The sequence below is a fragment of the Oncorhynchus mykiss genome, chromosome 13, assembly GCF_057628025.1.
Source record: "Oncorhynchus mykiss isolate SJ-2025 chromosome 13, ASM5762802v1, whole genome shotgun sequence".
Taxonomy (NCBI): domain Eukaryota; kingdom Metazoa; phylum Chordata; class Actinopteri; order Salmoniformes; family Salmonidae; genus Oncorhynchus; species Oncorhynchus mykiss.
In genome coordinates this window covers 39,933,143-39,948,489 of record NC_143034.1, presented here as the reverse complement: position 1 = coordinate 39,948,489, position 15,347 = coordinate 39,933,143, and the positions used below count along the sequence as shown (strand labels likewise).

Below are 15,347 nucleotides of genomic sequence, written 5' to 3'. Positions count from 1 at the left end.
ATATCGATAACAGGGCAGGTCCGAAATGACCTGAGGTAAGGTGCACTTCCATAAATAAAATGAGCTTAAAACCTCTTTAGGATGCTGCGAATTTTCGCAGCTTTTTGTTAAAAATCGCGCAACATTTCAAAGTCCTGCTACTCATGCCAGGAATATAGTATATGCATATGATAAGTATGTGTGTATAGAAAACACTCAAGTCTCAAATTGGTTAAATCGAGTCTGTGGCTATAACAGAACGTGTTTAGGAGTAAAAATCCCTGGTAAAACTGTTTACCAAAAACACAAAAATAATATTAATCCGCCATTCAATTAATTGTTTAAGGCAACAGAAAATATATGCGAATCCCCTGTAAACGCTTACAGCTTCCACACGATGTCGCCATTGCTGTCCATTTCTGCCTAATTTATCCTTGGTTACGTCACGAATAGGCCCCTCCTGACTTGAGGCGCACCACAGGATGTTGTGAAAATGAAAACATGGCCGATGATTTCCATACTTGCTGCTATCGAATACAGATCGCCCCGTGATCAATTTAATAGATTATTAACGTTTATTAATACCTAAAGTTGGTTTAGAAAAGTAGTTTCAAGTGATTTGTAAAGGTTTATAGGCAACTTTTGTAATTTTAAAAAGTGACGTTGCGTCTTGTAAAGGGGCATTTTCCAGGAAATGACTGGCCTTCAGCAAATGACATTTTGGGTATACAATGACGGATTTAATCGGGAAAAATACCCAATTGTGATGTTTATGGGACATATAGGAGTGCCAACAAAGAAGCTCGTCAAAGGTAATGAATGTTTTATATTTTATTTCTGCGTTTTGTGTAGCGCCGGCTACTGCAAAATCTGTTGTTTAGGTGACGTTCTGGTATTTTGGGGGGTGCATGCTATCAGATAATAGCTTCTCATGCTTTCACCGAAAAGCATTTTTACAAATCTGACTTGGTGGCTAGATTCACAACGAGTGTAGCTTTAATTCAGTACCTTTCATGTGTGTTTTAATGAAAGTTTGAGATTTATCGAGTACTATACTATAGTACTATAGGTGGCGCTCTGAAATTTCCGCTGAGGTGTTCCTGTGCAGGGATCACCTCGGTAAGAGGTAGATCCGGGTGCCTTGGTGGCCAGAGGGGTTATTAAGAGGGGATATTAAATAGGTGCTGGGAGATAGGACGGCGATCTTAAACAAATAGGATAACTCATAGGATTAAGAGGGAATATTAACTAGGCTTGGGGAGACAGGAAGGGAATTCTATGCGTACAAGATAACTTGAATGGTCAATTAAACTCAGGGTGAATTGACCATCGTTCCGATTCAACAAACAGTACTGAAATAAAGTCCAAAAGATTAGGAGAGGGATGCCTAATATAGCGGAGTGAGATACAAGTCCTATGACGCAACATGAAATAGGAGGTTAACTAGGGATTTACGACCCCTGGGTAACAGATTATAGTTGTAGTACGGGTGAGACCTAGTATCCGATCAACAGTCAACGCTATAGATAAAGTTTCCAGAAAGGAGAAAACACAAATTGAAATCCATAGACATAGATTGTAAGCATTAAAGAGACACACACATAGTCAGGCAGGAGAACAACCATAGGAACTAGGAAACGGTAAAAACAGCACATACATAGATCATAGAAATACATACACATAGATAGTGATAAATACCATAGCTACTAGGAGTGGCTAGGATTTATTAAACATGCGTAGTAAATCCTCCAAGGAGGAGGAGATCAGCGTTACATGAAGCAGAATAAACAAGGGTTGAATACAGCTAGGGTCTGACTTTCTGAAGCCAGGAAAAGAGTCAAGGCTGAGAAAGGAGAAGAGCTCAGTCAATATCCCCTAATTGCCTTACTGAACCCACGGGCGGGGGAAGAAGGACAGGAACCCATTTTAGAAGTATATAGGGTCAGTCAAGAGAATAAGAAAGATGAGTTCTTAATGGCAGTGGTAGAAGATAGAGCAACGGGAGTTAAAAACAGAGAGAGCAGGACGGGGGCAGACAGAAAGGAAGGGAGAAAGAGGGTGCTAAAATTTTACAATTGTAATAAAAATTGACATTTCGCCAGGGTATGCGAGGCTCCATGTGGATATTATAAACAAAAAAGGACATCAGCGCCGCGATTGTAAACACAAACCACATGGAAAGGGGGGTAAAAATAAAAAAAGGAGAGAGGCGCCCAAAGCCTGACTCAGACAATGACAATGATGAACCCTGACTAGAAACTGATACTGCTAAAATAGTCAGGAAGGGTTTAAAGCCCGTCTTCCATTTATCTCTTTCTCGTATCCGAACCAGATGGTAGTCATTCCAATGTCCAACATCGAGAATACAGTCGGCCACTGGAGATGCTCGAAAGCTGAGGAGAGAAGTGGTAGCGGGAAACGGTTCTTTACCGTGATGTCATTAAGCCCCCGGTAGTCGATACACTGGCGCAAGGTTTTGTCCTTCTCCACAAAGAAGAACCCTGCGCTGGCAGGGGAAGAAGAAGAACGAATGATCCCTGCCCCCAGAGAGTCCTCAATGTACCCTTCATTGGGCTTGGTCTCCGGACCAGACAGGGAATAAAGCTGCCCCCAAGGCGGTGTAGTGCCAGGGAGGAGGTCAATGGCACAGTCATAGGGCCGATGCGAAGGAAGAGATGTGGCACGGGCCTTGTCCTGATACGCCGTGGGAATAGCAGAGAGATCCGAGGCTTTACCCAAGCCCGCAGGAGGACATCCAGGGGCGGGCTGCGCTGCCTTGGGGCAATGCGTGTGGCAGAATGGCTCCAACGCATAACTGAACCGGTAGCCCAGTCAATCAGGGGGTTGTGCCTCTGGAGCCATGACAACCCCAAAACCATGAGTACATGAGGAGATTCACTAAGTAGAAAATGCATGAACTGACTGTGATTCCCTGACACTTGCATGATGATAGGAATTGTACTGTGAGTGACCATGCTAATAGAGCATCCGTCCAATGCTCTGGCATCCATGGGAACTGAGAGGAGATGTGTGGAGATACCCAGCTCCGACACCACTCAGTAAAAGAGGTCTCCTTTATAGTATAATCTTACAACTAGGATCTAAAGACGGTGACATCTAGTGGAAGCCCTGGGAAGTGCATGCACATCCATAACTATCAGGGATTTGAAAAGGCAGTGTTTTGAAATTCGACTTCTTCTCAGATTTTTGCTTGCCAGAAACTTCAGAGTGTTTTCTATCCGATATTAATAATACATATTAGCATCAGGGACAGAGTAGGAGGCAGTTCAGTTTGGTACGCAATTCATCAAAAAGTTACAATGCTGCCCCCTACCCCAACAGGCTGCTAGCTACCTGAGGACAACAACACAATGAGATGCAACAATTCAAGTTGTTTCTGTTAATGATGTATGCTCTCGAAGCGATTTGATAGGAGAGACGCCAAATCCAAGCTGGTTTCCCTTTACACTGTTTTTTATCCCCGCCAGGACCATTCACAGTTGAGCTCGCTCCAATCAGCTCAATGCTGATTGTCTTATTTTTTATACTTTGTTGTCAATGGGATGCCAAATGCCCACTGGCTTCCTTTACATTCAGCGCTACGGGTGGCAACAATGTCATACTCCTTTGGGTCAGACAGTATCAGATAGATGGCCAATTTTACACGTAAAGAGACAGAGGGGCTCTGTTTCGCTAGCTCGGATGCTTTATCCTGTGAGATACATTCAGCCTCTTGCAAATTGAAGGAACATTATGAAACACTGAGACAAAATATCAATTATTTTAATGATTTTTTTGGTATAAAAAAATGGGAATCCTGAATTCCCTTGGCGTCCATGAATACATGCCACTGAGCAGGTGACCCGTAAATCAGAGGTGATTAACTCTGCCTGATATTCCAGCTCAAATATGTAGTTAATACTGGAATGGACTGGGTGAAATCCAGATGCAATTGGTAATTCTATGTATGACCCTGATGGAATAATTGGGACCCTTAGACTTTTCTGTGATGGCAAGGTATTTTTCTTGTAACTTTTAGAGGAAGTGGAAATGCTTTATCATAACCCTCTTTCAAGCCACCCATGCCATTTGGCTAAAGAGGACTGCTAATGCACAGTGATAACCATAGAAACAATGAAGGTTTCTTTCATCTGTTGTAGCAGAAACGCAAATTAGGCAAATAGTATCTGAATGAAATGCATTATTGAACCAAGAAACACATTGAAAGAACATATTTGTTTGGAAAATGTTTAATTCAAACCTCATCCCTTAGGCCTAAAGAGACACTCACTTTTATGGATTTTCTATTTAGTGACAGAAGTATTTTAATTTAGTCTGTTAATCATTTATTTTATTTATAACCAGTCTCTTCTGGCAAAAAAACAAGGACACGGAAAGCCCCTCTATCTAAAGGAGTGTTTCAGCAACTCCATTCAATCGACTTGGAAGCCTTTTTAGATCTTGCCACACTGTGACCTGCCATAAAACCGTTTCAGTACCACACCTCGTGATTCAATCCAAGGAGAGGGCTTCTATTTTAGGATCCAAGCGGACCATCAGACACAGCTAGTTAATGTCAGTGTTTATAAACTACTTTGGGTCAAAAGGATGCTCAACGGCTTTCTTTGTCCTTTAAAACTGTCAACTGAACTCGAACCACACATCATCCTTTGTATTCCTTCCAGTCAGTGGCAATTTTAGCAAGTAAATCAACACAAACACTAAACAATACATTTATTGCACTATAACAGTGACAAACGGTGCCCACAAACTGTTAGGGCCTACATAAGGCTGTCCCGACAGAGGAGCTTTCCTTTCCGCACCAGTGAATCCTTACCACCACTACACCTGGCTATCAGCGGTGCCTCTTCGGGTAGCGAAAGTTAATTCAGTCTAAATTACTGCCTTTTTAAAAAACAATTAAGCTGACTTGCTTAAATAAATATGGTTTCTACTCACTCCTGGTGGATTTGTGTAACTCGATAAGAACCGCATTCTCCTTCAATAATAACGAATGCCGACATAGGTTTTGACTTTTGAATCATATACAAACATTATTACATTTATGTTCAGTAAATTCATAAGGTTTGTTCTTATATAATTAACACTTAGCTCTAAGTATAAGCAAACATGCTGCGACGAGGTAAGCCTATTCGTTCAGCACTTTCAAAATTTACAATGACGGAAATTCAGACAGACGTTAGTTCTGTTCAATTCAGCAAGATGTTGAGGACTTAAACAGAAAGAGAGAGAAAGAGAGCGAGAGACGAGAGAGACATAGTTAGCCTACCATTGTATGTATTTTATTAGGTCTAGGTGGTCTAAAAAGGAAGGGAAATACAATCACGAGGATCCACTTTTATAGAGAATATACCGACGCAGAGACAGAGCATTGCGCAAACAAACAAATACCTCACAATATTAGATGGAATTACATGGGTCTATTACTGAACTTTTTGTAAACAAAAACATTTGAATGCGAAGAGACTGTCACTGGCAAATATGGTTACAGACCCAACAACATTATATAGTTTACCCTCCTCGTGGAAAAAAGCACATGAGCTAATTACAATACACAAAGTAAGCAAAACAATGAAATGCATCCTTCCAACATGGCCTAAAAATGATGAATAAGGTACCAATGAGCTAGAACTATATAAGCAATATAACAATTAACATGTACAAACTATGGCATAAGGGAACAATGAGCAGATAGGAGGCAAGCCGTAATTTCAATTATGACATTAATGAGCAAGCTAAGGCGGACGTAGTAGCAATTTGCCTATTTGTTCAGCACTATAAAATTGACAGTGACAGAATTCATAACATGGGCCATTCTTACAGTATTCTCCAGGTACACCAGGTCAGAACCATAGAATAAATAACGGAGGGATACAGTACAAGCAGACAATGAAAGCTCTTACAATATTCAATGATAACATTTATCTTAAACAGGCCATAGGCTACATGAGCACCACCAAGTCAGAACAGTAGGCTAAGTTCTGAGGGGGAGAGGGACCCAATTCTGATTGGCTATTTGGCATAATTTGTCAAATTATCAATTGGAGTGTACCTCTGGATGTATTTTAAGGCCTACCTTCAAACTCAGTGCGTCATTGCTTGACATCATGGGAAAATCAAAAGAAATCAGCCAAGACCTCAGAAAAAAATTGTAGAACCTGGTTCATCCTTGGGAGCAATTTCCAAATGCCTGATAGTACCACATTCATCTGTAAAAACAATAGTATGCACTTATAAACACCATGGGACCACACAGCCATCATAACTCTCATTAAGGAGACACTTTCTGTCTCCTAGAGATGTACTTTGGTGCGAAAGTGCAAATCAATCCCAGAACAACAGCAAAGCACCTTGTGAAGATTCTGGAGTAAACAGGTACAAAAGTATCTATATCCACCGTAAAAACCAGTCCTATATCAATATAACCTGAAAGGCCGCACAACAAGGAAGAAGCAACTGCTCCAAAACCATTATAAAAAAGCAGGACTATGGTTTGCAACTGCACATGGGGACAAAGATCATACTTTTTGGAGAAATGCCCTCTGATCTGATGAAAGAGAAATACAATTGTTTGGCCATAATGACCATCGTTATGTTTGGAGGAAAAAGGGGGATGCTTGCAAGCAGAAGAATACCAACCCAACCATGAAGCACAGGGTTGCATCATGTTGTGGGGATGGCAGCATCATGTTTTGGGGGTGCTTTGCTGCAGGAGGCACCACTTCACAAAATAGATGACATCATGAGGGTGAAAAAGGATGTAGATATATTGAAGCAACATCTCAAGACGTCAGTTTTAAAGCTTGGTCGCAAATGGGTCTTCCAAATGGACAATGACCCCATGCATACTTCAAAAGTTGTTTCAAAATAGCTTAAAGACAACAAAGTCAAGATATTGGAGTAGCCATCACAAAGCCCTGACCTCAATCCTATAGAAAATGTGTGGGCAGAACTGAAAAAGCGTGTGCGAGCAAGGAGGTCTACAAACCTAACTCAGTTACACCAGCTCTGTCAGGAGGAATGGGCCAAAATTCACCCAACTTATTGTGGGAAGCTTGTGGAAGGCTACCCGAAACAAATGACCCAAGATAAACCATTTAAAGGCAATGCTACCAAATACTAATTGAGTGTATGTAAACTTCTGAACCACTGGGAATGTGATGAAAGAAATAATAGCTTATTCTGACATTTCACATTCTTAAAATACAGTGGTGATCCTAACTGATCCAAGACAGGGAATTTTTACAAGGATTAAATGTCAGGAATTATGAAAAACTGAGTTTAAATGTATTTGGCTAAGGGGTATGTAAACTTCCGACTTCAACTGTATGTACAGTCGTGGCCACACAAATATTTATTTTCACAAAGTCTGCTGCCTCAGTTTGTATGATGGCAATTGCATATATTCCAGAATGTTATGAAGGGTGATGAGATGAATTGCAATTAATTGCAAAGTCCCTCTTTGCCATGCAAATTAACTGAATCCCCCCAAAAAACATTTCCACTGCATTTCAGCCCTGCCACAAAAGGACCAGCTGACATCATGTTAGTGATTCTCTGGTTAACACCGGTGTGAGTGTTGACGAGGACAGGGCTGGAGATCACTCTGTCAAGCTGATTGAGTTTGAATAACAGACTGGAAGCTTCAAAATGAGGACGGTGCTTGCAATCATTGTTCTTCCTCTATCAACCATGGTTACCTGCAAGGAAAAACATGCCGTCACCATTGCTTTGCACAAAAAGGGCTTCGCAGGCAAGGATATTGCTGTCAGTAAGATTGCACCTAAATTTATCGGATCATCCAGAACTTCAAGAAGAGCGGTTCAATTGTTGTGAAGAAGGCTTCAGGGTGCCCAAGAAAGTCCAGCAAGCGCCAGGACTGTCTCCTAAAGTTGATTCAGCTGTGGGATCGGGGCACCACCAGTACAGAGCTTGCTCATGAATTGGCAGCAGGCAGGTGTGAGTGCATCTGCACGCACAGTGAGGCAAAGACTTTTGGAGGATGGCCTGGTGTCATGAAGGGCAGCAAAGAAGCCACTTCTCTCCAGGAAAAACATCAGGGACAGACTGATATTCTGCAAAAGGTACAGGGATTGGACTGCTGAGGGCTGGGGTAAAGTCATTTTCTCTGATGAATCCCCTTTCCGATTGTTTGGGGCATCCGTAAAAAAAGCTTGTCCGGAGAAGACAAGGTGAGCGCTACCATCAGTCCTGTGTCATACCAACAGTAAAGCATCCTGAGACCATTCATGTGTGGGGTTGCTTCTCAGCCAAGGGAGTGGGCTCACTCACAATTTTGCCTAAGAACACAGCCACGAATAAAGAATGGTACCAACACATCCTCCAAGAGCAACTTCTCCCAACCATCCATCCTTTTTGGTGATGAACAATTCCTTTTCCAGCATGATGGAGCACCTTGCCATAAGACAAAAGTGATAACTAAGTGGCTCGGGGAACAAAACATCAATATTTTGGGTCCATGGCCAGGATACTCTCCAGACCTTAATCTCATTTAGAACTTGTGGTCAATCCTCAAGAGGCGGGTGGACAAACAAAAACCCACAAATTCTGACAAACTCCAAGCATTGATCATGCAGGAATGGGCTGCCATCAGTCAGGATGTGGCCCAGAAGTTAATTGACAGCATGCCAGGGCGAATTGCAGAGGTCTTGAAAAAGAAGGGTCAACACTGCAAATATTGACTCTTTTCGTCAATATTCATGTAATTGTTAATATTTGTGTCATTCTCAAAACTTTAGGCGACGACTGTATTTACATTGTCAGAATTGGAAAGACATGGAATAATTAAATAAGTGTTGGAAGTAACGGTAGTGTTCTTGCTGACAAGAACTGTAATTTTCCTATGTAATAGCCCATTGTTAAGAATGAGAATTGGTCCACTGATCAGACTAAATAAATTCAATTCAGAAAATCTCCTGAAGACTCTCAACCCAAATATTTTCATATTTACTGTCTCCCCTCTAGAATCAAATTTACACTTTTGGGTTCAAAGTCTGTCTGTCAAAATTATTTCCATATTTACAAATCAGGTCACCCTACCAAACTTCCTTACTAAAACATACTGTAGGTAGGGCTGCTGCCTTTGCGTTGTCACAGCCTAAATGCCAATCACCAAACAAGGGGACTAATGCAAGTGTGGAATAAATCAACTTTAGTACATGTTGTTATAAGGCTGTATTCTGCAATAGGGACGGGAGTAACAGCAACCTAGTTTTGTTGACAACGTATATAAACAGAGCTACTGTGCTGCTCTTTTTATAGTTTTATAAACTCAGCAGAGAATGTTCTCTCTCCTTTTAACCTCACTCTAATCTTGAGGGGTGTTTCTTTAAATCATGCATCCAATCCCCTTGATCCTTTACATAATTAGACCAATCATATCTTTCAATGTGTCATAATTTACAGTGCTGGGGCAAGACAGGACAATTCCGCATGAGACGTTTAAATTGCATTTCAAAACGATTTGGAGCACAGTTGCTCCTGAGTGGCTCAGCAGTCTAAGGCACTGCATCTTAGTGCAAGAGGTATCACTACAGTTCCTAGTTTGAATCCAGGCTGTATCACATCCGGCTGAGATTGGGCGTCCCATAGGGTGGTTCACAATTGGCTCAGAGTCGTTCGGGTTTGGCATGGGTAGGCCGTCATAGTAAATATGATTTTGTTCTCAACTGACTTGCCCAGTTAAATAAAGGTAAGAACAAATAACAGTTGAAAGGTTAACACTGACACTCTGGACTAATTAGAAAAATAAATACAGTACTTTTCAATCAATGAGATACAAGAGGTGTGCCGTGTGAGTGTGAGGGTGAAATGCATGTGTCTCACTGCCAATGCATGAGAGTTGGCAGCTCTGGAAGTTTTAAATCTTTAAACCCAGTCAATCAATCAATCAATCAAATGTATTTATAAAGCCCTTCTTACTTCAGCTAATGTAAGAAAGTGCTGTACAGAAACCCAGCCTAAAACCCCAAACAGCAAGCAATGCAGGTGTAGAAACACAGTCTTGGACCACACTCCCTCTCCACGGTATAGCAGGCAGGGGAAGCAAAATAGGGATTGTTTTGCAACGCTTGCAGTTAACCAGTGATTCCTTCCAAACCACTCATTATTGAATGTGATTTCTGACTTGTTGTGTAATGTTTATGCACCGATACGTTTTATCTATCATTTCTATTCCTACGACAAGGATTATAAACGATTTGCCAGTAACATTTTTGATGTGGTTTATAATGGTGACTGCTTGTCTCTTGCCTAGCTAGCTAAGATTTTGAAAGTATGATGTTGACATGATCCATCGAATCGTAGATATAAGGTGATGTTATGTCCTTTTATCTGTGGCCAATGACCTTGAGCCTTCTTGGACGGGGACTTCTACTGTAAATCTATGGCAGCACCCAAGGGGGCTTGAACTGCCTAGCTCTCCCTGTAGATTCTGCAATGATGCAGGGTCCCTATACATGAGTGACAGAACACTGAGCCAATCACGGTGCAACTAGATTACCATGCTCTGTCCCACCACCACATAATGCACTGAGCTAGGCTGAAACACCTGCATTATGGAGCTGCCTTACTCAAGAAAGAGGCCATGTTTATGTGCAGCTTTATTAACTCAAGGATTTTTAGTTTTTTATTGTTTGCAAACTGATATGACACGAATTTATGCCAGAATAACATGCTAAACAGGTGGGGCTAAATGAAGGGTCGCCACTGCTTACAGTGCATTCTACTTTTGATTCTGAAGTTATAATAAGATACATTTTAATTTTTGTTAGCACTGTAGACAGGGCAAAGGATAGAGTATTTACCAAACACCTTTGTCAGGGTCCAAAGCTTCTAGACTATTATCTCCACATTTCCAGACCTGAGACGAAATCATCACACTTTCTTGCTGCAATAAGAGTGTGCATTATTCATCAGGCCTTGAGTTCTGCACTGGGCGAAGCTCACATTTATTGTACCTGTGTGTGAAGTCCATATGAACAGTCAATATGAACAGTCACATGACCTAACAACTTGGAATCAGGGGTAAATGTAACATAGTAAATCTAAACCCAAGACAGTTAAGTTTCATGTGGTATGTATTAATTTGTGATTGTCCATCATCCATTTCGTATAATATGTTACGAATTACAATTCGTATGATGTGTTAAGAATTGCATCGCTTACAATATGTTACAAATTGCAATTCATACAATATGTTACAAATTCCAATTTGTTGTTACTAGGTGGCTAATGCTAACATTAGCTAGGCTAGGGGTTCAAATCAAATCAAATTGTATTAGTCACATGCGCCGAATACAACAGGTACAGTGAAATGCTTACTTACGAGCCCCTAACCAACAATGCAGTTAAAAAAAATAAGAATAACAAATAAGAGTAACAAGTAATTAAAAACCAGCAGTAAAATAACAATAGCAAGACTATATACAGTGGGGTACCGGTACAGAGTCGATGTGCGGGGCCACCGGTTAGTCGAGGTAATTTGTAAAAAAAATATATATATATATATGTTTAACTAGGAAAGTCAGTTAATCTTAAAGCTAGGGGGCAGAATTTTCACTTTTGTATAAATAGCGTGCCCAATTTCAACTTCCTGCTACTCATGCCAAGAATATAAGATATGCATATTATTCATAGATTTGGATAGAAAACACGCTGAAGTTTCTAAAACTGTTTGAATCATGTCTGTGAGCATAACAGAACTTATGTAGCAGGCAAAACCCGAGGACTAACTGTTCAGAAATTTTTTTCCCCCCTCTCTGTTCACTAATTTGTCTTTGTCATTGGATATTTAATAGGAACCTATTTTCAGTTCCTACCACTTCCGCACGATGTCGCCAGTCTTTTGAATATGGTTGAGGTTAATTCCTTTGTGCTATGAAGAAGTAGGCCAACTCGGAACGCAAGATGTGAAAAGCAGTGCAGGTTTCTTTTTGTTCCTGTATTGAATACAGATTGCCCCATCTACAATTTGATCGATTACTAACGTTTAAAAATACCTAACGTTGTATTGCAAAAGTAGTTTGAAATATTTTACAAACAAATATACAAACGCGCTTTATAAATGGAAATTTTCGATTTATATTGACGGAATTAATTGAACAAAAGGACCAATTGTGATGTTTATGGGACATATTGGAGTGCCAACAAAAGAAGCTCATCAAAGGTAATGCATGTTTTATATTTTATTTCAGTGTTTTGTGTAGCGCCTGCTATGCTAGCTCCTTTGTTTTCTCCTAGTGCAGATGTTCCAGGCCATCAGATAATAGCTTCTTATGCTTTTGCCGAAAAGCATTTTTAAAATCTGACACGTTGGCTGGATTCACAACGAGTGTAGCTTTAATTGAGCATCTTACATGTGTGATTCAATGAAAGTTTGAATTTTATAGCATTTTATTTTAATCTGGCGCTCTGCATTTCCCCTGGCAATTGGCCAGTTGAGACGCTATCCCTATCCATAACCTCTTGAAACTAGGGTGCACTATTTTAATTTTTAGAAAAATAACATTCCCAAAGTAAACTCCTTTGATGACAATTATCCCGCTAACGGGATGTGTTGCGTCAAGAAGTTAAGCAATGAGTCAGAGGCCGAGTTCTAGAGTCTCTCCTCCACCCATTATGGGGTCTGAAACGCCGAAGCCTCCCACCATTAACTCTGGCAAATTGAACACCCTAGGCATTGGCGACTCCATTAGCCAGAGTATTAGAATAAAAAATAATCATCCAGCGATCATACACTGTTTACCAGGGGGCAGGGCTACTGACGTTAAGGCTAATCTGAAGATGGTGCTGACTAAGGCTAAAACTGGTGAGTGTAGAGAGTATAGGGATATTGTTATTCACGTCGGCACCAACGGTGTTCGGTGTTCAGTTTTAGGACCATAACTGTTTTCACTATACATATTACCTCTTGGTGATGTCATTCGGAAACAATGTTAGGATGAAACAGTCTGAGGTGATCAAGTGCAACATAGCTTCAGCGTGTAAATCAGCTAGAAAGATGTCGGCATCGAGTAATTTTCTCTGGCCCCCTCCCCGTTAGGGGGAGTGATGAGCTCAACAGCAGTCTCACAAGTCAATCGCTGGTTGAAAACTGTTTTCTGCCCCTTCCAAAAGATAGGAGTCTGCCACTAGCATAGTCGGTGTAGTCAGCTCAGCTATCCCCATTGAGACTGTTTCTGTGCCTCGTTCTAGGTAAAGGCTAAATTAAACATGGCAGTGTTCGCCTTAGCAATTTCACTGGAATAAAGACCTTCTCCATTCCTGTCATTATTGAAAGAGATTGTGATATCTCACATCTTAAAATAGGGCTACTTAATGTTAGATCCCTCAATCCAAGGCAGTTATAGTCAATAAACTAATCGCTGATCATAATCTTGATTTGACTGGCCTGACTGAAACATGGCTTAAGCCTGATGAATTTACTGTATTAAATGAGGCCTCTCCTCCTGGTTACACTAGTGACCATATTCCTCGCGTATCCTGCAAATGCAGAGGTTTTGCTAACATTTACAATAGCAAATGTCAATTTACAAAAAAATGACTCCGTTTTCGTCTTTTGAGCTTCTAGTCATGAAATCTATGCAGCCTACTTGAGTAGTCATTTTTATAGCTACTGTTTGCATGAAGATGTCTGTAATATTTATCATAGGTACACTTCAACTGTGAGAGACAGAATCTAAATCAAAAATCACATTGTATGAGTTTTTAAGTAATTCATTTGCATTTTTTTGCATGACATAAGTATTTGATCACTTACCAACCAGTAATAATTCCGTCTCTCACAGACCTGTTAGTTTTTCTTTAAGAAGCCCTCCTGTTCTCCATTCATTACTTTTATTAACTGCACCTGTTTGAACTTGTTACCTGTATAAAAGACACCTGTCCACACACTCAATCAAACAGACACCAACCTCTCCACAATGTCAAGACCAGAGAGCTGTGTAAGGACATCAGAGGTATCTACATGCTTTGTAAGTAGGAAAACCTGCAAAATTGTCAGTGTATCAAATACTTGTTCTCCCCACTGCAGCTTGTAGTAAAACGCCAAATGGATCTACCTCCTGGCCCTCTTCCCCTGCCTTTACCCACCAATGGTAGAGACAGAGATGACCGCACCTACTGAAATGCCGGATTGGACAGCGTCACCAGAAGATGACTCAAGCCAACCCACTACTGAACAAGACTGGTGTCAGGAAGAACCACACTCTGCCTCAAGTGACACCTCTGAATGGGAACAGCTGTTAGACTCATTGCTGATAGAGTAAGGACACTGTCCTAAACGGATGCCCATATATGTACTGTTATAAGAGTAAGGGCACTATCATAAACGGATGCCCATATATCAACTGTTGTTAATATGTGGTAATGCAGCTGTGTGTCCTCCAAAGTTTGTAGAGGGGAGGACACTCACGTGACCTTGAGTGAGAGATAAAAAAGGTATATATAGAGAAACTGCCGATACTTCGGCGCTGCCTTCTTGGATTCTGAATTCATTTAGACAGCCATTTGACTTAGGGTAATTGGCACCTGACTCAAATTACTTAAAGATTCTAACTTGTTGGATCTGTCACGCCCTGGTCGAAGTATTTTGTGTTTATCTTTATTTATTTGGTCAGGCCAGGGTGTGGCATGGGTTTCTGTATGTGGTGTGTATGTATGGGGATTGTAGCTAGTGGGGTGTTCTAGCTAAGTCTATGGCTGTCTGAAGTGGTTCTCAATCAGAGGCAGGTGTTTATCGTTGTCTCTGATTGGGAACCATATTTAGGCAGCCATATTCTTTGAGTTTGTCGTGGGTGATTGTCCTTAGTGTCTTGATGTCCTTATTCTGTGTTAGTTTACACTAGTATAGGCTGTTTCGGTTTTCGTTACGTTTATTGTTTTGTAGTGTTTGTATTTAGATTCGTGTTTCGTTTGTTGAATAAACATGGATCGCAATCGACACGCTGCATTTTGGTCCGACTCTCCTTCACACCAAGAAAACCGTTACAGGATCTGAGAAGTGTCTCTCCGATATACCGTTTAACTATTGAACAGCTGTTCTGTCGCCTGTGGCCTTCGTGCTTGTATACTGGTGCAAATTACATCCAGAGAAAGTCTAAAAAACTTAACCTCTCGATTGAGCTCAGTACCTCGCCCTAGTTGCATGGCACAGACTATTTGATATTCCAGTGGGGCAGGGAATCACCAGCGGGTTCTCTCATCCAGTCCAAACTTGAATCTCTAAATTTAGTAAAGCACAACTCTAATTCAACCTCTCAGCCAGTAGAGGGGAGTCGCTACCTACCTAAATTCTTAAAAGAACTCTGACCGACTGAAACTCTGCT

General features: G+C 40.9%; 1 long non-coding RNA gene across 1 annotated transcript; it reads left to right on the top strand.

The window, feature by feature from the left end:
* The first annotated feature begins 479 nt into the window (after nucleotides 1-479).
* On the top strand, nucleotides 480-14,969 carry LOC149978881 (uncharacterized). The gene is made up of 2 exons (XR_016485478.1): nucleotides 480-791; nucleotides 14,054-14,969. It is a non-coding gene; the product is annotated as an uncharacterized LOC149978881 (long non-coding RNA).
* Nucleotides 14,970-15,347: the final 378 nt, after the last annotated feature.